Here is a 23,467-nt window from a genome sequence, read left to right as displayed (position 1 = left end):
TCCGTTGGGGGGAAGACACTGGCTCGAGGCTAGGGAGCTCTCCCCACAACACAAGATCGGGAGGCAAGGGAAGAGAATGGATCAAAAGAGGATGTAGATCCAGCCCCTAAGCATGTAAATAGGTGCAAGTCAAAGTTTTTCAAGAAGCCTAAACTCCGCCAGCCAGCAAATGTGCAAGTGCCCCCAAGACAACCGCAACGGTGCCAAAAAATAGCAAGGGTGTTTGCAAAAATCCACTATTACCAGAGAGATTTTAATTTGACGCACCCCCTTTGCTCGCACAGTGAAGGAGGTGCTTCAAAGCTATGGAAATCAATATAAAATGCAAGCAATAGCGCTAGAGTCTATTCAAGAAGCTGCATAGGCCCACATCATTTTTGTGTTGGAAGATGCCAACCTATGTGCCATGCATGCAAAGCGAGTGACAATACAGCCAAAAGATATGCAGCTTGCATGTCGATTGCAATGAGACTTTGAGCATTATCCGAAGTTACCCCTCTTTTTGTATTGCACACCCTTATCTTTGTAATGAGATGACGTTGCAATGACAATATGATCAATAGTTGTGTCTATTGTGTCTATTATCCATGCGTTTTGAATTTATTGTTTCTAAACATGAAGAGTTAAATATAAATCAAACATTAACTTTTTGGGTATCCTATGTGGTAGAGAAGCCTAGTAGGCAGGAAAAAGGGTGGCCACAAGGGCGCACAAATGGCCCATCCATCAGTTTTGGATGGCCAATTTGCACACCGTTGTGGCCACCCTTTCTTTCGCAATTTCAAGCTTTGTTTACCCCATAGGATATCAAAAAAGTTAACATATTGTGAACCAGGTGTCTATGAAACATTAAATTAGATTTTTCAAATGTCCAATGTAATTGGGCCTTTTGTTGCAGAGATGTATTAGGTAGAGTTGAAGCCGGTGATGGTGCGCTTGAAAACTTAAATTCAAAGTTGATCTCACCTTTTCTAGTGTCCTTAGTGAAAACATATACTCCTTATGCCAAAAAAAGGGTGGCCACAAGGGCACGCAAATTGGCCATCCAAAACTGATGGATGAGCCATCTATGCGCCCTTGTGGCCACCCTTTTTTTAGCAATTTCTAGCTTTGTTTACCCCATAGGATATCAAATAAGTTAACATATTGTGAAACCAAGTGTCTATGCAAAATTGATTTTGATTTTTCAAACGTCCAATGTAATTAGGCCTTTTGGTGCAGGGATGTATTAGGTTGAGCTGAAGCAGGTGATAGTGTGCTTGAAAACTTAAATTCAAAGTTGATTTCACCTTTTCTAGTGTCCTTGAGTGCAAACATATGCTTCATATGCCAAAAAAATGGTGGACACAAGGGCGCACAAATTGGCATCCAAAACTGATGGATGGGCCATTTGCACGCCCTTGTGGCCACCATTTTTTTGGCTTCTAGTAGGCTTCTTTATCCCCCAGGATACTTGAAAAACATAAATTAACTGAAAGTAATTGGTTTTGCATCATTACTTTAGATAAACCACTTGTTTTCATTCAGATGTGTTTTATACTTTCCCCAAAATTAAGGTAAGTTGAAAGAAGTATCATGTGCATCCAACTTCCGCTGTGTTGTTACTTCAAGCAAAAAAGATAGCTTATTGAAACATATCACCAATTACAACAATTTTCAAGATTGACAAATCACATTTAGAAGAATGTACAAGATAGAGAGACAATTTGGAATATTTTTTATTACTTCCAAAAAGGTGATTTTACATCATGTATCTGAGGAGATCATAATTTTCTTGACCATTTCCTGGCGCCTCTCTTGCGCGTAAGGCAACTCCCCAGTCAAGAGGGACTGCCTATGGCCTTTGGGTCAGTTGAGCCAATGGAAGCATGTATCCCTATCTGGGCAAGCACTTTACCATGGAAGCCAGTGCCAAATGCAGTGCATACAAGGGATGCGCACTAGAAACACAAGATGCGCAGTTTGAGCAATGGTGCTCAAACACAAAAACTTGCTCAAAGCTTTCAACGACCAAGTCATAAAGTGGGCTTGGGGAGTAAATTCATTATGGATAATGACCACATCACCAGGGGGGAGTTTTCCTAGGTAATGCGCAAGGGAAGACTGAGGTCCAAAGCCCGTTAGCCTGCCACTCGTCCTTGCAGCAAAATCATCAACCTCCACGACGTCCTGTCATAAACAAATGAAGGTTGAGAAAAAATACAATGAAGGATTAAAAAATAACATGAAAATTAGGATAGAGTTTACCTCCTGCTCCTTGTCCTCCTCCTACTTGTTTCCCTTTTCATCCAAGTCAATGCTCCGAGCTTTGGATCATGAGATGGGGGGTTTGGCATTGGCATAGGCATCCTAGCGGCCTCAACCTTGGCTTGCGTGGCTTGGAATTCTGCCTCAGCCACGTGCAACTGCTCTGCTGCTAGGACCTCTACACATACAACTGCAATAGTGTCAGCAACAGAGTCCCCAAGTGGCAAGAGCTTGCTTTCTAGGGCATCTCGCCTATTGTCTAAGGGAAATTTGGTGTTGTTTCATAGCACGCTCAAGCATTCATCCATGTGCAGGCTAAATTATTTATTCAAATCATGCATAAACACATACTCCTCCCCAGCTGATTTCTACCTCTGGGATAGCCACATCTATGAATGGTAGTGGCACTGGAGTGTCACTAGGGCCAACCACAATGATGGATTTCTCAATCACTTCCTCAAGCCCCCTGGAGTACTCGAGCCGAAGTGTCATTCCTTCCACTGCAAGGTTCATGGGGATAATCTTCTACTCCTTGGTGTCCTTGATAAAGGACCCTACCTGAAGGTGTGGTAAGTGGAGCTCCTCCAAATCAGGTTCGGCGCTCACCAAGAAGATACATGTTTCTAGCCGAGAAAGGTACTCCACCCCCAACTTGCGCTACTTGAGCGCTGACACCCCTGGGGCTTGCTCGTCCAAGAAATGGTCTACGTTAGTGGCAATTTCTTGGAATCATCACAACCACTTGGAGAATGGGCGATTACCTTTGTGTATGTAGCACAAAAGATAGCAAGGCACCCAGATCCCTACATGTGGGGAGATAGATACAAAATATTTTATGATATGCTCCTCTATGAACGCAAAAATCTCGGCAAATGCATCCATGTGAAGGGAAATTGTGCGTCAAGGTCAGGGAGACAAGTAAAAAAGGTGTGGAGGTCCAACTTCCCTTTGTATTTGGTTTCCTTGAGGAAGATGATGAAGCGTGACAAAGGGGTGGATGTGGGTGCAGATGTAGAGGCTATGGAAGCGTCCATGTCTAGCCTAGGGTGTATATAGAGAGTGGAGGAGCTCAAGAGTTGCAAAAGTGAAAAATGTGAATGAGTTATGCGGCTCCCCTTTTATAATGGTCCCTTTTTTAAAGACATTTTTTTAAAAAAAAGAGGCACTTTCACCAAAAAATGATCTCTCATCTCAATGAGAAAAATTATATCCAAAGACATGATTTGCCGAAGCAAATCATGTTGATTACATCGGGATCGTTTTCAAAATTGCAAGAGTTAAAAAGTTATAAGAGCGATATCATAGTTGCATCCATCTCCCAGTCCTCCTCGACCTTCACTTTGTATTCCATTCTCTTCCCAATCCGCGGACATTCATTACACTAAGCATCCAATGATCAACAAACTATGAGTATTGAAAATATGGTGGAAGGATTCTCACCTTGTGACCTTGTAAACGAAATTGTGCTTGTCGAAGGGCCTCAAAACCCGTAATACCCAAATATTCTTGCACATTATTGAGAGTCCAATGCTTGTTTACTTGGACTACCTCCAAAACTGTAAACACCAAGGGACTGCCATGCCTGGTCCATCCGCCCAACCTCCCTTTAATAGGCTCCTTGCCCCTTTCGGACCCCTTCCCACTGGCAGCCGGCCCTTGGCCGAGTCCTTGACCCCTTGGTTTGGCCCTTGGCCTGACATTACTCCCCCCTTGGAGAAGCGTTTTCGTCCGCGAAAATAAAAGTGGGGAATTTCTTCTTAAGAACACTAATGTTTTCCCAAGTGGCACCCTCTTCAGAGCGATCTTTCCACTTGACTAAAGCTTGACTACGTACATGATGACGAGTGCGGAGCTCATGGAAATCTAAAATGCGTTCAGGTTCCTGCGGTTGAGTGGGAGGTTCAGTGAAATCAACCAATATCTGCTGGCCGATAACATTGTCGTCCCCATGCAAGCGTTTAAGTAAACGACTTACATGAAATACCGGATGGACACGCGAGTGCGCAGGTAACTCAAGTTTGTAGGCCCTATCACCAAAGCGCTTGAGTATCTTGAATGGCCCGCAATAACGTGGAGATAATTTGGGTGTGGGTCCAGTCTTCAGACTTTCTGAATGCTTTGGCACACACAAAAATACCTCTTCACCTTCCGTGAAGGTAACTTGCCGACGTTTCTCATCAGCATACTTCTTATACCGATCCTGTGCTTGTCGAACATTTTGACAAGCAAGTCTCAGCATTTCCATATGATCTTGGAGAAACTCCTTGACCTGTTGGAGCTTCTCAGTTGCCAACCCCACCATCACTGGTGATCTAGGTTGAAAACCATACATAAGCATGAATGGACTAAAACCAGTTGTAACATGCTTAACACTATTATATGCAAACTCAAGAAGAGGAAGATAATCTTCCCAATCTGATTGCTTCTTGCTAACGTATTCTCGTAGCATATCCTCTAGCACTTGGTTGACTCGTTCCGTCTGACCATCTGTTTCAGGGTGATCAGCCGTACTTAAATTAAGTTGTGTACCCAATCGTTAAAAACAGCCCTCCAAAAATGACTGTTAAACTTGGGATCACGATCACTCACAATGTTACTTTGCAATCCATACAACCGGTAAAGATTGTCCACAAATAACTTAGCTAACTCTGGAGTCTTAATGGTTGACTTGGTTGGAATAAACCGACAAAGTTTAGTCAACCGGTCTACGACCACCCATACCGAGTCATGTCCTCGAATAGTGGTTGGTAAACCCACAATAAAATCCATGGAGATACTTTCCCATTTACCATTGGGAATCTCTAAAGGATGTAAGAGTCCTCCTGCTTTCAGGCGCTCTCCTTTATTAACTTGACATTTTTGGCAATGCAAGACATAGTCTTGAACATACCCATGCAAACTTGGCCAGTAAAACTGTCGTCTTACGAGTGCATAAGTTTTCTTAATTCTCGAGTGCCTTGCACTTGGACTATCGTGACATTCATAAAGAATTTGGTGCCGAATGTCCACGTCCGTCGGTACACACACTCTCCCCTTGTGGAGTAGGTACCCATCATCTATGGAAAAATTCTTCCATCTCTGAAGTTCATCACTCGATGTGGAGGAAACAAAACCACTACCAACATTGGAGTGAGAAGGATCCCTCTTTCTAACATAGCTCCACACCTTGGAGTATGCAGTATCATGCTCGCACTTACCTTTGAGAGATTCCAAAAACTCACTCCGCAATTCCTTCAAAAGGAGAGAGTTGATCTCTGGCATTCGACTGAGAGCATCAGCCACTACATTGTACCTCCCTTTACGATATCGTAGCTTGGCGTCATACTCCTGAAGAATCTCAGCCCACCTGGCCTTGCGACCCTTCAAATCACTTTTTTGTGTAAACCACTTGATACTTTCATGGTCAAACACAATCTCGAACTGTGCACCATACAAATAATGTCACCATGTCTTTAAAGCAGACACGATTGCATAGAGCTCTCACTCACAAGCAGAGTAATTCTGTTGTGCTAAATCCAGCTTCTTGCTTTCAAATGCAATTGGCCTTCCCTCCTGCAAAAGGACTGCTCCAATCGCACGATTACTAGCATCCGTTTCCAAAACGAATGGCCTTAAGGGATCCACAATAGCCAAAACCGGAGCTCTGGCTAATGTGTCCTTAAGTTTGTCAAAACTTTGCTGTTGTTCTAATCCCCAATGAAAGGCCTTGCCCTTGACTTTCAGTTGATTTGTCATGGGAATAGCACTATGGGCATAGTTTTTAACGAATCGACGATAAAAACCTGCAAAGCCTAAAAAAATCTGGATCTCTTCCAAATTTTTGGGAGAGGGCCACCTCTGAATGGCATCCACCTTGGATTGATCCATGTGTAGCCCTGCAGCCGAAATAACATGCCCCAAGTAGTGAATTTCCTCCTTGAGGAAATCACATTTGGATTCCTTGGCATATAACTGATTTTGGCGTAACAAATGAAACACTTGTTTCAAATGTACTAAGTGCTCTTCCTCAGATGCACTATATACAAGAATGTCATCGAGGAAAACGATAACAAACTTTTCCAAGTATGGTCTCAAGACACTATCCATGAGTGTCATGAACGTAGCTGGAGCATTGTTTAGCCCAAAGGGCATTACCAAAAACTCATAATGTCCAAACCTTGTTCGGAACGTTGTTTTGGGTATATCCGCAAGCCTGATGTGTACTTGATGATACCCAGATCTTAAATCAATCTTTGAAAATATACGAGCGTGGGTGAGCTTATCAAACAGCTCATCTACTCGTGGCAATGGGTACTTGTTCTTAATAGTAACCGCATTTAATCCACGGTAATCTACGCACATGCGCATACTTTCATCCTTTTTCTTCACCAAGAGAATGGGAGAGGCCCATGGTGAAGAACTTGGTTGAATAAACCCTCTACTGAGATAGTCAGCAAGCTATCGTTCCACCTCAGCAGCCTCCGAATGACTCATTCGGTAAGGCGGTTTACTCATTGGCTTACTGCCTGCAACCACGTCTATGCCATGTTGCACAGAATGTGTCGGCGGTAGACCTGGTGGCAAATCATCTGGGAACACATCCTTGAATTCCCTTAAAAGTTCCTTCAATTCATTAGCAACATTTTCTTGTTTTGAATTAGTAGACATAGCTGGAAGAGGAGAGAGAGAAGAATGCGGCGTTGAGGAAGTTTTATTCAAAACTTTAGCATCATTAAAAACATCATCCACATTGGAAATAAAATGGCACAGTGAGTAACACAAAAAGAGTTCTTCTATTGCATCATCAAAAGCGAGCTTCATAAGCTCAGCTGTAGAAATAAGTGGTGAGGAAGGTACATCCTTCTCCCCCAACAACAGCACGTGCACACCATTGGATTCGAACATTAAACTATTATGCTCATAGCTACGTCTAAGGGATGATCCTAAACTATGCAACCATTCACGACTAAGAACCACATCCGCCCTCTCCATATTCATGACTTGGAAATCCAAAGAGGTACGGTATCCTTGAATTTCCAGAGGTACATCTTTAACCTGAGTTTCCCATATCTCAGCATCATGGCCGTTAATCATTGCTACCTTGTAGCGATGGGAACTCGGGTTTTGGGGAAATTTGAGTCGTTTCACCAATTTATAATTGATGAAATTGTGCAACGCACCATCGTCTACCAAGATTTGCACCCTGTGCCCTTGGATAGAGCCATGCATACGCACCAACTCATGTGGTCCAAAAGTCTGCTGCCTCATGGAGGCCATGATACAACACTCATGCACCACCTCGGTGTGTGTTACTTCCACATTAGCAAACTGGGAAGAGGATTCAAGAGGTAAAAGCTGCACCATGTGTACTGCTTTTTCCTTCCCCTTGTCTTGAGCAGCAGATTTTCCCTTGGGACAATCCTTTTTGCTATGTCCAGTTCCCAAACATTTAAATCACAACTTTTCTTTTTTGGCTTTCTCAAACTCTTCCGTTGAGAGAGGACCCCTAGACCCCTTGGGCTTTTTGGAGGTCTCTGATATAGTAGAGACATTTTTTCTTTTATGATGCACATGCTGTGGACGTGTTAAAACAGGTGTAGTGCCATGCACATGCGAACTATGCAATGCCCGATCATCGGGATCATCATGGATGTGAGCTTGCACTATTGCGTCCTCAAGTGTTTGTGAATCCTGGGTTTTAACGTGCTTCTTAAGCTCGGGAGTTAACCCACGGATGAACCCAAGCACCTGCTGAAAGGTATCCATCCCTTCCAGTTTGAGGATCACATCCCGATAATGGGAAATATATTCCAATAATGTTTTATGCTAGCGCATAGAACATTCGTCCTAGTCGGTCCAATTTCTGTCCTTCTCATTGGTAGGTAGAAATTCCTTCCTGAAGACAGTCTCAAAAGCTGCCCAAGTCTGTGGTAGCATGCCCTTCTCCTTGAGAGACATCCACCATTTGTAGGCCTTGCCATCCAAAGTCAGACTTGTCTGCAACGCCTTGGCTGCATCCGGGGTACGTCTAAGGGCATGAATACCATCCCACTTACTAAGCAAAATATTCACGGTGTCCTTGTTTCGCTCACGCTCTTCTCCCCGAAAAATTAGTGGCTTTGTATTTTTCAACAAATCGTCCACCTCTTTTTGGGTCAAAGAGTGCAGCGGTCCCGGAGGAGGGCCTTGCCTAGCAGCCGGCCCTTCGCCTGGTGTGGAGCCGTGCTCCTGAATTGGATGATAAGCAGGGCCCGTGGCCTACTGCCACATATGCAACTTAATCAAATCGGATAATGCTCTAACATTCTGATTTAATTGTGCAAAATTCGTTTCAAGCACAGTTATGCGTGTTTGCAATGCACGGAAATCTTGCATGTCCAGCAACTCATACGCATCGTCTGTTGCCGTTGGGACACGATTACTCTCCGTGAGAGGAACCGTCTGCATGGCATCGGCAGACGAAACGGGTGCGGACTGCTCGAAATCAAATGCATGATGCATATCTATGTCCGAATCCATGCTGTGGACGTACTGTGAGAGAAAAGAAAGAAGAATACCTGAATTCCAATGAGCTCGTAGCCGTATGCGATAAGGAACCATATAATTACGCCTGAGAGAAGAAATAATGCCGACTTCGAAAGCGAAGTTCAATCCAAGACCACTACCAGCTTGACAACAACGAGAAAAACTGCAGTGGATGATTCACTCAAAAGCACGGAGAAAATTCGAGTTGCCAATAGTTTGATTTGCGTCGTATGCAATACACCAAATAAACTTGAAAATTACCAACAATTTGGCCAGCCGATGAGGAAGGTGAAAACACAAATCAATGTATAGTCATTGCCGAGGTGGCTTGCATCGTATGCAACTACCAAATCGGTTGAAGCTTGGTGAGCAATTTGCAGTTTGTCGAAGCTTCAAAAAACTGTTTGGAGCAAGTTCGAACTTCAGAATTTTCTGCAATTAGCAGAACTCAGAGGTGATGATGCCCATTGTATCGGAGAGGGACATCGGAGAGGAAAAACAAAGAAGCTGCACGGGCCTCGGCTCCCTTAAGGTCCAATAGGGTTGTCCGAGTGGGAACAGCCAACCCTTAGGGGATTTAAAAAAAATAAAATATGTCGGCCTCTGTTCTGCAGCGCAGTTCGGCCGCCTGCGTGAGGAAAAAGGTCGCCCTAGATCGCGATGTGGGCCGAGTTGGAGCCTGCTGCAGGGTTGTGAGTGGAACTCCTTGCCAAGGTGCTCCCAACGAGCCCAAGCTTGAGCGTTTTGAAGCCTGTCGACCCACAGCTTCGTCCCCGGCTTAGAGCTTCTGCACACACTGCGGCCTCGGCCCTCCCTTTAATAGGCTCCTAGCCCCTTTCGGACCCCTTCCCACTAGCAGCCGGCCCTTGGCCGAGTCCTTGCCTCCTTGGTTTGGCCCTTGGCCTGACAAAAGCATCGTTGGGCATCTTCACTGCAATGTCAAAGCTTGCAATAGCACCGTCTGCACTCTGTAAAGGAGTCCACACTCCAAGCTTGCACATCCAACGATCATAGTGGAATCCTATGTACAAGGAGGTGCGGGATTTCAAATAGCGCATTCCAATACCTAAAGCTCCAACCTTACAAAATTACTTGTCCCCATTGTGCATGCCCTCCACAAAACCTCAGTCCTCTTCTAAAAGCCTTCCTAATTCCTCATAGTGCATATCTTTATATACAAGCATTGTGGTAGTCTCCACAAATCCAAACTCTTTAAAAATGTGCACAAAACAGTGAATAGGCAAACACCAACTCAAGCCCACACACCTGGAAGCTTTAGAGTATTTCAAAGACTTTTGGACATCTATTATCATCTTTTTCTTGAAAGATGCTTCCAACCATAAATCTGGCACCGGCCACTCCATACTTAATAAGGAAGTTACTTTTATGGGTTCAAGCGTTCCAAACTCTTGTGTAGAAGTAGACACAATATAGGAGTGAGAATAGAAGAAAATCCTTCTTTGAACCAGTTTGGTTGGGCAAAGATGTGCGAACATTGTTGCTCCAATGTCCACATGTATAGCATTGAATGTGCCGGAGAGACTATGCAGTGGCTGACCCTCCACCGACGTGGATGGAAATATGACTATAAATGCATGGCAAATCTTAAGTATGAATCCATAATAGCATTACACTGTGATTTCACACATATCTTTGTATTCTCAAAACATGTACTTACAATGTGTTGGAAATCAAGGTGGTTGTTGCAATTGCATGCTTGACATTGAGAAAACATGTTGCACAATGGCTAGGGTCTCCTTGTCTTTGCGTTTCTTGAAGCCAAGGAGCTTTCCTTTCCAATGGTGATCCAAATTTGCACGATTTCACACACGATGAGGGCCAATAGCAGATGATTGCATGTATACCCAAGCACCTTTGGTGAACTCTTGTGGCACCCACTCATCATCTATACCTCTAGTGTTGTGGCATGCAAGCGTTGTGACCTCATCCTTTGGCCGCCTTTGCGAAGTAGAGCTGGCCATGGTTGAACAAAGAAAATTAGGAGGAGGAGTAGGATCTTGCTTGTTGCTACAATGTAGGTGGGATAAAGTGATAGGAGAAGGTGGTTAACCCTTGCTTGGTGTGGCAATGGAAGGTGGTAGGGGAGGAGAGGAGCTTCCTTGTTGCAGCAATGGAGATGGTGTAGAGAGAGAGTTGGAGTAGTGGATGAGTGTGGTGGTTGCAACCAAGGAGGGGTTTGGAAAAGGGGTTCTAGAGAGAGAAAATCACTTTTTTTTGCCTAAGGACTACTTTTGGGGGAGCTCTGGATAGTAAAAAAAGATTTTTCTTAAAAAATCTTCAGGGTTTTTGGGTGCACGTTTTGACTTTTTGAGGTCAAAATATTCTTTTTTGACCATAAAATAGATTTAGTGGGGTTTTAAGAAGATAAAATTTGAGTTTTGAAAATTTTGAAAAATTTCAAATTTTTGGGATTTTTTCAAAACCGGATAAAAAAGGAGGGAAGTTGGAGGTTCCATATGGCCCACCCCCTCCCCCTAACCCCCCCCCCCCCCACCTTCTCACTAGGTAAGAGCCCATTAAGAAGTGTAAGACGACTTTGTCCCCCTACGATTTTGAGGGCATAGAGTGTGTCCACTACCCTCTTCTCATTGGTTGGCCTCTAATTAACCTTAATCCCAAAGGGCCCCTAGAGGGTTCATATTTTTTACTAATGTCCCTCACACTCACATGTCTCTACATGGGCAGATAAAAACTCTAACACCCAGAGATCCACCCCTACTCGGGAAGAGCTTAAACAATGGAAGAATTTTTCCATTAATGATGGCTACTTACTCCACAAGGGTAGAGTATGTGTGCCAAAGGACTCAAACACTTGGCCTATAAGTTAGCTTTTCCCGAGCACTCACGAGTTACTCTTGTTTTTCATGTTCGTCGTTTACGAAAACAGTTAGGACCAAATGATAATTTCATTGATACAGGTGTGTTAGTTGACCTTAGCGAGCCGCCAAGAATCCCTCATGAACCCAAAAATATTTTGGATTCTCATGAGATTCACACTAGACATCATGACAGATAACTGTTGGTAAAATGGATGGATAGACCTGAAGAAGGTTCTACATGGGACAATGTCTGCGCACTTAAGAAACATTTTCCTACGTTCGTTTTCGAGGATGAAACTGATTCTCCAAGGAGGGGTATGTAAGGACATGGTTCCTACAGGCACCGCCACCGGCACGGTTGGAAAGTGTGTATGCTAGGGGGAGGCTATAAGATAGCATGTTTGGGTGGATACTAGCACACACATTACTCTTGTCCTTTCAGATCCAGTTGCACTAGGGATATGGCAGTATCTAGTCATACATGTTTTTGTAGAGGATTATGTGTTACCCTATGATGTAAGGGATGTTGAGCTAGCTTTTGATCTAGGAGGAAACAATTATATGTGTGGTTTGGGACAATTGATTGATGTGCCATATGATCCAGGTGGAGATGGATATGTGCATGGTTTGGGAAGATTGACTTATATATCATATGATCCAGGTGGAGTTCATGATGGTTTACTCGTTAATTCATGCTTATGCTCTATTGCTGGGAAATTCTTGTGTTTTTCCTATGATCCTGGAGGAGGGTATATTCTAACAAGGCCACATGTTGCAAAAAAATTCAAAGCATGCTCACAGTGGGTAAGTACTTATGAATTTATAGGTTTCTCCTTATAGTTTGGAATAATGGTTGGCACATACCGGAGGATGTGCAGGTTTCGAGGGAGTGGATGTTGTGCCTCTTTGCGGGCATGGGGTGAAAGATACAAATTCGCATACATTTTTGAGGTTTTGTCAAACTTATAAACTATGTTAACCGTTGTTATGTTAGCAGGAGGGCTAAGATATATGCTAAATGTGGATTTTGGTGCCTCAAAATGGAGCTGCTTCTTGCGAGCTGAGTTCATTCGGAAGAGAATGGGGTCTAGGAGGGCTTCTTTCTTTGGCAATTTAAGAAAGTCAAACCTTTAGTATTAAGAAAATAATCAAAGGACAGCTTTTGAATTCAAACAGGCAAAACGGATAATTAATTTGAATTCAAAGTTTCCCCCCAAAAATGGAATTTAAAATCTAGCGGGTAAAACCATATCATGTAGCATATCTATGGAAAGATCTCAACGCATACATTGCAGATCTGATCTCCACTCAAATCGGAGACCATATGTAGGAGTTATGGAAGGCCAAAAATTATAAAATTGTCCACCTCCTTTTTGGGGTGAAAAGTGCATCCTTTGACACACTCTTACATATCTCGTACACACTCCCCATTCTTGCACACATGGCATTCACCTATTAGTCAAAATGTTAATCACCTCCATAAGCTCATGGAAAATAAAGAGGCCCTCCTACACCCCATTCTCATCCTAATGTATAAGTGATGTCACCAAAACGTGGTTTTATAAGCCAAATTTGTAGTGTTGGATGTGCTCTCCATGCTTGTCTTTACGGTTCGTCAATTGGAGCCATGGTGTGACAATTATGGTTGTTTGAAGCTGGGACAATTTGCATATTTGAGCATGAAGGGTCAGGGATGGTATGAGTGCATGGGTCTGAAGTGCTCACTTTGTGGAGCGTGTTGGTCTTTTCAGATTGGCAATCGGAGTTTTGATTGTCGAGATATTGTCATTTTCAATTACATGGGGGGCCATTACTGTACCGCTTTGATCACCTCAGTTATTGTTCCATCTGAGAGTTTTTGGGGCTTCATCTAGGTTTTGGAGAGTGGTAGAATAAGTGCTTGAGGAGTATCTTGTGCAAAATTCCATATCTTGCAGTGAATTGATAGCTGGGCATGTGGCGTAACCTCTGCTTGCTATCATTGTCAAGATATATGCCAGACATGGTGCCTAGCAAAGCTTTGATCTGTACTTGCATTGCTTGATTTGATACATGAACCAATGTTTTGCAAGGCATTGCCTTGGGTGATACATATATGCCGAAAGTGGTTCCTTAGAGAAGCACATAAAGTTTTTGATGAGCTTTTAATTTAAAAGGGTGGTCTCTTGGGGCACTGATGATTATAAGATTCTGTTATGGCTGTGGCGAGGAAGTTACGGGTAGTTATTTGGACAACAAAATTTGCAACGACATTGCCAGTTAAGGGCTGCTGAAAACCGAGTTGGTGCTAGTAATGCCTTAATCGATGTGCATGCCAAATGTGGTGCCTTTATGGATCAAAGGTCCAAATGGCCTCCCAAAGAAAAGAGTCCGCCCATGCCAATCAAAACAAGGGGGATTTTATAATGGGAATAAAGGGGAGAAAGTAGGTAAGCAAGGAAGGAGGCGTAGGAAGAGAGAGAGAGAGAGAGAGAGAGAGAGAGAGAGAGAGAGAGAGAGAGAGAGAGAGAGAGAGAGAGAGGCTTGCGCCGGGCTGTAGGGAGTTTGAACAAGCGTGAGCATGAAACGAAAGGTGCCCAGCTTGCCATGGCACCCATTTTTGGCCTTGCTCTTGACGGTTTTTGTGCAGTTCAACGTCCGGCTGCCACATTATCATATGCATTCCCACAGAGTGATGATGGCATCCCTGCTAAGAATAGGAAGAGGGGTTATTTTAAAGGGGATTTTTTTCATGAAGAAAGACGGGGGAAGGGGTGAGCATGAAGCAAAGGGGGAGGAGAACATGAAGAGGAGAGGTTGTGGGGCATATCCACTCTCGTCTGAGCAAGGGAAGGAGGAATGGGAGAGATAAATCTCTCTAAAGCTTGCAAGTCTTAGCAGAGAGGAAGATTCTCTCTTCCCTTCTCTCTCTTATCTCTCTCTCTCTACGTTGAAACAAGAAAGAAGGAGATCTTGGACGACAAGGGTAACCTCCGCCTGAGGAGGCAGGTGAAGAAGGAAGAAAAAGGGTCTGTGAGCAAGAACTTGGAGGGGGAAAAAGTGTGGCATGAGAAGGAGGTTCGGGCAAATAGTGGTCGTCTCCAATCTCTCAATCCCTCTCAACTAATCAAAGGGAGGGAGAAAATAGCAAAGAGAGTTGAGGTGGCCACAACCGTGGAAATCAAGCAATGCAAAGGAGATGTGTCTGCAAGTTGAAGAGAGGGAAAAAAAATCGACTGAATATAGACAGAAGGGCAATTTTTGGGAGTCAACGAGAAAAGGAACAAGGCACAATGGGGTTTGCTTGGCAATTACAGGTTGCTTCCATCGGGCTGGGGATTTTGATTGGGTTTGCAAATCAACAGGCATACTAACAATGGAGTATGCAACCAATTTGTAACAAGGTTTCAAATATCAACTTATTGGAAGAGTCTTTTGATTTTGCCAGCATCAATTGAGTGTTGATAATTGGTTGTAATTTATTTTTTGCTGTTGATTGTGTTTTGAGTCGTGATTTTCCTTATGTGATTGATCTCTAAGCAGCTCTATGTCTTCTTGTTAACACTAAAATTGGCCCTAACTACACTGGTTTCCCTTGGTTTGAGGCTATACTGACTATCCATCTATAGCCAAAATCCCGGTGCTTTCTCGATCGACCCTGAAGAGTCGCGCACTCTGACAACATGCGAGACTTTCTAGGAAAACAAAGGAAAGGAGGGGGCATGGAAAGGGGGGGGAGAGAGGGAGAGATTGCAAATTATTATGGCCAATGCGTTTCAACCCTAAGTGGGTCATGGAGCACGTGGCCTATTTGCCTGGTTAATTATAATCTTCCACCATGGATACCTATAAATAAAGGCTATCTGTTATTGTCACTGATTGTCCTAGGAAAGTACAAAGCAAAGAACATGGACGTCTATTTGGCACCACTTGTAGAAGATCTCCAAATATTGTGGACAATGATCAATGTTGTTGATATGTCCCAACCAATTGGACAATGAAATGTACATGCGCAAGGCATTCTCATGTGGAGCATGCACTACTGGTTAGGCTTCGGCGAGTGTTCAGGTAAGTATCTTCTAAACTCTCACATATATGGTATTCTTGGCTATGCCAATGCTTTTATATTTAAATTTTATGATTTTTCAGGCTTGAGCTACTCGGGAAATCATGCATGTCCAAAATGTGGTCCTCGACTTGGCTTCCACTACTCTGATCATTTGAGCAAGATAGTTTACAAGGAGCATGTGAGATTTTTTCCTGAAGGACATGAGCTATGTGAACCAAACATACGCAAACATGATATGCATCCATTCAAAGAGAGTGATTGGAAAAACATGTGGCTAGAGAGGGGAGATTTTTGCCACTTGACATGAAAAGACTTTCTATTTTCCATGAACTCCCATATTGGAGTGACCAATGCACATCTTTAAGAATTTGGGACAGATTATATGGAAAACCATCACTGGCAAAATGGAGAGAAAGGCCCAAAACAATGACCTACCGATTGTGGATTGAATGCCAGAGATGTGGCCTCGACTTAAACCCAATGGAAAGTTTGTTATGCCAAAAGGTCCATGGGTTTTGAGTCATGCAGAAGAGAAACAAATGAATAAAACCATATTCTCATGCAAGACTCCCAATGGGTGTATGCGATGTTTGAAAATGGTTTCTACTAGAGATGACAATCTTAGTGGTGTTAAGTCCCACAATTGACACAAATTCTTATAGTTTATCTTACCAATGGCCATAAAGATTCTTTGAAAAATGACATTAGAAGAATAATCTGTAAAATCAATGAGTTGGTACGTTGGATAAGTCAAAAGAGATAAGAAAAGACAACATCGATGCAACATGCTTAAATGCTATTGAGGCAATGTGTATGATAGAGAAGTACTTTCCAACAAACATTCTTACCATCCATATGCATATACTTGTGCATCTGTTCGATGAAGTTGCAATTGTTGGGATAGTCCATAGCAGGTGGATGTTCGTCTTGGAGAGATTCATGAAGTGTTTAAAGGGGTTCGTTCATCAACGGGCTCTCCATAGATTAGAATGGCCAAAGGATGGCTTGTGCAAGAGTCTCTTGTTCTCGTCAGTAAATTTTTGGGCTCAATTGATCCAAAGATTCCTCGAATGTGGAATACTAAGGTCAACATCAAGTTCATAGGGGATGAGCCACAGGGACAAGGCATCATTAGGAAGAGGGATATCACAATGCAAGAAAAGGTTATGAGATTTTGCCTTCTAAGTTATCAACTCAGAAAGCATGCAAAAGTAGCTAGAGAGGTACAAAGGGGGAAAGCAACAACGCTTAGAAGATCGCTTCAATTCAAGCACAATCATGCCATTAGAAACCTTCCTTTTCTAGATCATCTTCAAAAATTGCTTGACTTTCCAACTGGGTGGTGGCTAGATGCGACAATCTCAGAGGCAAGGAGGAAGCGAGTGTTGATTACTCAAGAGGAAGAGGAGATGTCAAGGGGTTGCGACTGGAATATAAATTCTCACAACTATTCAGATGTAGAGAGAAAGAGAGACGAGACGAGAGATACACCATGTACCCTCCCAAAGACTGATTCATATTGAGGACAAGATACAAACATACATGCGAGACCAAGTTAAGTAGAGCCATCTATAGCTCCAACACCCCCACTCAAACAGAGGTCTCTAGCTTTGGATGAAAAAACCCTTGAGGAGTTCAAGGGAAAAACCCAAGCCACCATACAATGTGAAAATATGAACCAATGATGATGATCTGAAAGTGAATTGTGTATATATGTACAAATATACAACTCGGAGATCACATAGTCCAAGTGTGGAGTGTGAATAGTGCATGATACCTATAGGATTACAATGTCTTATGTACAAAGCTATCACAATAGTAGAGAAGCTAATCTAAAAAGAGTGAGTCCGAAGCAACTCCAAGCTCTGAGCACAAGAGGATGAAACGTGACTCATTAAGGCCTTTGGTAAGAATGTCTATAATCATATGGTCACTTGGGCAGTGTTCAACCATTATGGTGCCTTTGCGTACCTCATACCTAACATAATGATAATGGACATCAATGTGCTTTGACTTATTATATTGAACATAGTCTTTTTCAAGACTAACAGCACTCTGGTTGTCACACTACAAGGGTGTGATAGAAAGAGGAGAGTGACCAATATCAACCAGCATTTGTCAAAGCCAGATTAGCTCATGAGCTGCAAGTGATGCTGCAACATATTCTGACTCAATCGTAGAAACTGCAATACATCATTGTTTCTTGCTGGTCCAGAAACAAGACATCCATTTATAAAGAAGCAATTTATACTAGTAGAACACAAAGATAAATGTGATCTTGCCCAGTCTGCATCTTTGTAACCCAAAAGATAAGTGATTTCATAGAATCCAATGTGAGTTGTCGTTGATAGACCAAAAAAAAATATGTGCTGACTTTTAAGTATTTCAATACACGCTTTGCTGTAGACCAATGCTTAAGAGAAGGACGTGCAAGATGTTGTCCCAAATAATTAGCACAAAAAAAAATATCAAGGCGAGCGTTTATGCCAACAAAATGAATACATCCAATCAAGTTAACATAAGGTTGGTATGTGACAAGTTGATCGTAACTATCAGAAGTGTTTTTTGTAGAACTCACAAGACAAGGTGTGTTGGCCGAATGTGCACATTCCATACCAAATATTTGAATAGTATATGCAATAAACTTTTATTTCAAAGGAATAAAATACCTTTTGTGCGGTTCCTTTGAATCTGATGCCAAGACACGAATGAATCTCTCTCAGATCCACCATATCAAATGCAGAAGCCAATAACTTTTTCACTTACTGAAGAAATATGAAATCATTGGAAACAAAGATGGTATCATCTACATAAAGAGCAAGAATCACAAAACTACTACGTTGGTGCTTTATGTATAAGCTGGGGTCTTATGAGCAAGAGATGAATCCTTTAGAGGTGATAAAAAGATCAAATTCTCTATACGAGGCCCGTGAAGCTTGTTTGAGACGATATAGTGCCTTATGGAGTTGAGAAACAAGGTCTTCTTTACCTAGAATAACAAACCCTTCTGGCTGTTCCATATAAATTTCCTCTTCAAAATCACCATTCAAAAAAGTAGTTTGCTCGGGGGGTTCACTATATGTAAACCATATATACAACGTGCGTTTAAAGAGTATTTAAAAAAACCCCTTATCTGTGAATCTTGAACTAATAAAACAACATGTTTTTCTCTATGAACTTACGGGTTTTTTTTCAAAGTGCAATAAAAAACTCCTTATTTAAATATATTTATATAAATTCACCCAAAATTTTTGAATGAAAAAACCCCTCCTGTTGAACTCTCATGGTATACTTACATACATAGAGGTGGACTCCCCGAGGTAGTTTGCACATCCATGAGCTTCTAAATCAAATTGAACGGCAAATGCCAATAAAACTCAAACACTTGTAATGCGAACAACTGGTGGTGAAAAAGTCTCTTTATAATTAACACCAACAACTTGGGAGGGAGTAACCTTTTGCAACTAAGCATGCCTTGAAATTGTCATATTCTTCTCACAACCAGATACGGCTATGACTATTCTCGTCAACCGTTTTCCTTCTGGCCAGCGTTCTGTTCCTCCTTTCCAAGGCCAAGGATTTTAAGGTTGCAAAGAAAAGATGTTGTTAATTTTTGAAGGAGATAAACTCTCTGATATTTTCCTTGGAAATTGTGCATGTCCACCTCAGCCTGTTGATACGGATCATGACAACGATGTGATAAAGCAGCTCGTCGATATATTCTTTTTGCTTTTACTGATTCCCTTTTTCTTGATATGTATGAATTGGCTACTTCCCATGATGTATGGAAGTACCTTATTGCAAACATTCAGAAGAAATCTGTTACAAAAATACTTTATTTGCGAGGTTTGCTTAACAAGTTACAATATGAAGCTCGAACTGCCATGACGGAACATATTGAGTCGTTCATATCCTTTATTAATCAACTTGCTACTGCTAGTGATCTTGTTCCACAAAAACAACTTATTACACTTCTTCTTGACACGGTGAAGGACTCTTCTTATGATAACATTGTTACCATTCTTTCTAATAAAGATGGTCTTGATTTCGACCAAGCTTGCATGTATTTAATTGAATACTCTCAACATCAAGAACGACATAATCCTGGTCATGATACAACTATGATTTCGCAAGAGGAGACTGAGTCACAACAGATGGAACGTGCTTTTTATGCTCAAAGGCATCCATTTCAACGAGGAAACTGTAGAGATGGCCGTTGTGATAATATTTTCTCTCTTCTCAAATTTCCTAATAAGCAATGTTCTTATTGCAGTAAAAATGGCCATACTGAAGTGATTTTTGGGCATGTCAGTATGATGGAGAACACAATATTAACATAAAACAACCACAATTAAGAAGGATCAATCCTCAAAAATAGGATTTGTAGTAATTCTGAATCTTACATGCAAATTGCATACACATACTCTGTTTTGTCACCATGAATTGAATCGTTGTGTGATTGTTATCGCTCTGATACCATGTGGAGATGTAGAGTGAAAGTGAGAGAAACGTGACAAGAGACACACCATGTATTCTCCCAAAGACTGATTCATATTGAGGACAAGATACATATATATATGTGAGACCAAGTTGAGTAGCATGAGCCATATATAGCTCCAACAACAACTTCCTTTTTCAGGTCCACATGATCACATAACTTTAGCTACTTTAAGTTTTTTTCAATTTTGTGGATGCAGTATCACAAATATGGAGCTTTGTGGTTGGATGGGAGACACTTTAGAGTGCAAGAGATAGAAGAACAAAGGGTCACCTTCGACAATGGTTTTAGGGAAAGCTTCGTCCAAGAAAGTAGGAGTAGTTCTAGGGATGAGAACACAGAGATTAGCCATCTTGAATACTTTGGCTACATCCAAGACATCTTGAAGATTAAATTTAGGAAGTTTGATATTTTTATCTTTGATGTCAAGTGGTTCAAGTTATTACCAGCGGCCCTAATATATCTGTGTGCAAAGATAAGAGTGGATTGATTCAAGTGAACTCTAGGTGGGTGTTGACAGATGCGTAGTGTCGTGCTGTGGCATGTATATAGTGGGAACGGGCATTATACGATTTATCTTATGACTTTTTAATGCATAAGTATACTTCATATAATACTCATATGCATAAATAAACTCTTTCTACCATACCTTAGTATTACCTTTGAAGTAATATAAATGTACATTACTATTAGAAAGTACTGCAAGAGAAGTATCAATGATTGTGCCTCTTTTTGTCTGGGGGAAAAGCATTTGTATATTTCTTCTAATATCTCAGTTATACCCTACCATATATAAATTATTTTATTCTTTTCACATTTATTTAATAATATAACCCTTCAATAATGCATACCTTCTTGGATACATACAAGAGGGAAGGGCCTACTACAAGACTTTATGAAAAGGAAGATCCAAAGCTTCTTGGACCATCCCAATTTAAAAATCCCAACCTAAGGGCGTGGAGAAAAGGCCAAAACCAAGTCAAGCTCTTTTAGTAGGCCAATTTTACCTTTGAAAGCATGTCAATCCGAGTTACAGGTCAAAAGTTACAAGGAAAAGAGTGAAAAATCCTCTCACAACTACACTGCATATCTAGTCCAATACTTGTCTTTAACTCCTTCTCTATCTCTCATTATTTATCTTTAATACCACCACCACTCTTAGATCTATCTCTAATTCTATCTTTACTCCTCCTTTCATCTCTCTTGTTGTGTCCTAATTGTTTCATTGGAAGGTATTCAAGCAGCAATCATGTCAATGTAACGGGCACAACCTTCTTGCAGGAACATTTATGTGTACAAGGTTAGTAACCATATCTTCATCTTTCACAAGCACCTCTCTCTCTTAAGGTTCTCATTCTCTTTCACAAACTCTAGAATCTCCTTGCTACAGGTACTTCTCTCCCCGCAGTATCCTTATTGCCTAAGGGCAACAATAGGGCTTGGGAGAGAAACTCTCTTCTTCTTCTCCTTTCACTTCTTTCACAACTGTATCTTTGAACATACTAAGTATATCATTGATGAATAACCATAATCCACATAGAGGTAATTTCTTTCTTTTCCATTCAGTGCAATCTATTAGGGTCAACATTTGGATTAGTGGAAAGATTCACTTTCAGCAATGCATAGTGTTTCTATTTGGTCCTGAAAGGCTCAACGAAATACTTCTCTCACCAGATCCCATCATACTACCTATTATTGACTATGACTTCTCTTTTGATGTGAATGTGGTTATTTTATTATGAATCAAGAGGATTTGTACTCACAACTAATCCCAATCTCTAGACAAAACATATACATTATAGTAAGCACAAAGCTACAGTTCCAAAGAGCAATCCGTAGCTTATTTGGACAACAAAGTTTAAATATCATTAACTCATCCATTAACCCTTTTATCCTACCCATGATACGATATGATCGTAATCTCGATGTTTTCATTTTTGTTTTGTTCTGACTATCTTTCATGAGTTCTCTCCATCACGTGTGTAAAAGTGAGCGTCTTTTTTGGCTACATTTCTTCTTTAGATTTAGAAGCTATGTTATCTACATCTTAGCTCTTCTCATAACCCTTGAGCTTCCTCACAAACTCTCACAACAAGAGGCCCAGTGCCTTCCTGGCAAGACCGCCTACTTCTTAACATATTTTTGGTGAACCCGACGTGAGACTTCCAGGGTGAGAGTTTGTGCGTAACCATGGGTGATCATGTTGAGCAACAGGCTATGCATTTTGACCCAGCAACAATGCAAATGTTTCAAACATTTTCAATGTTCATGCAACAACAACATGCTTCTGGAAGAAGGGAGATTTCAGCAACAAAGGCCATACAAGCGGTCGTCAACAGAATGGATTAGTTCAATGGCAAAGATGTAACCAAGTACTTACGCGAGTATGTGAAAGAGATGGAGCTGCATCGCGTGTCAGAAGGTGAGATGATTCAAAGCTTTGAGCTAGTTGTTGCTCCAAAAATTAGGGAGCATGTTAGGGAAATTAAAGATGGGCATGGGAGAAATTGGGAAGAGCTCAAAGTAGCTTTAAAGGAGGAATATTTCATGGAGGACTCGGAGAGAGTGACCAAAAGGACATTCTTAGAATGGGTAGTCAAGCCAAAGCAAGGACTATCAATAACATAGCTACTTAGGGAATTTGAGCGGCGCTATGCACAACTCACCAGGACAGAAAGGGCCACACTGGATGCAGAGAAGACAGATCTTTTCTTACAATCCGCACGTTAAGAGTTTCAAGAAAATTTGGAGCTTCTCCTTGAAGAGAAAGATGCTGAGCACGGACTAAAGACCGACTGGAATGAAGTTGAAGGTGCTGTCTCGTTGCTTGCCAAACGACAAAGAAGAAGGGACAAGATGGTAGTAAACACTACAAGTCCTTCAACCTCAACTTCTGACAAAATGGTAAACTTCCTACTTATATAGCTCCTAAGTTTGATGAGTCTATGCTAGATGAACTTGTGAAGGGAATGCGTGACTTGAAGGTGAAACTTGCATAGCTTGAAGAAAAAGGCACACCATCAGGGTCACTTCTTAGGCAAAGACAGCATCCCAAGAAAGGTTTTTTTAATAGATGTATTTGGTGTGATAGTACAGACCATATAAGAAGGGATTGTGATGATTTTCGTGATGCTTTGTCAAAAGACGTTGTCTTTTTTAAGGATGGTAAAATCCACTTAAGAGAGACAGGTCTACCCTTCAGAACTAACTTTGGGAAGGGGGGAATGCAAACCTTAGTTGAAGATTTGGCAACTAACCATGCCACCTCTTTAGTTGAGGCAGCTACTTATGGAGTAAAAATTGAGCATCTTACTGATGAAGAGGTGAGTG

Source organism: Adiantum capillus-veneris, chromosome 24 (assembly GCF_014529385.1).
Source record: "Adiantum capillus-veneris isolate H3 chromosome 24, ASM1452938v2, whole genome shotgun sequence".
Classification (NCBI taxonomy): Eukaryota; Viridiplantae; Streptophyta; class Polypodiopsida; order Polypodiales; family Pteridaceae; genus Adiantum; species Adiantum capillus-veneris.
The sequence above is the reverse complement of the archived record's forward strand: the minus strand, read 5'-3'. Positions refer to the sequence as shown.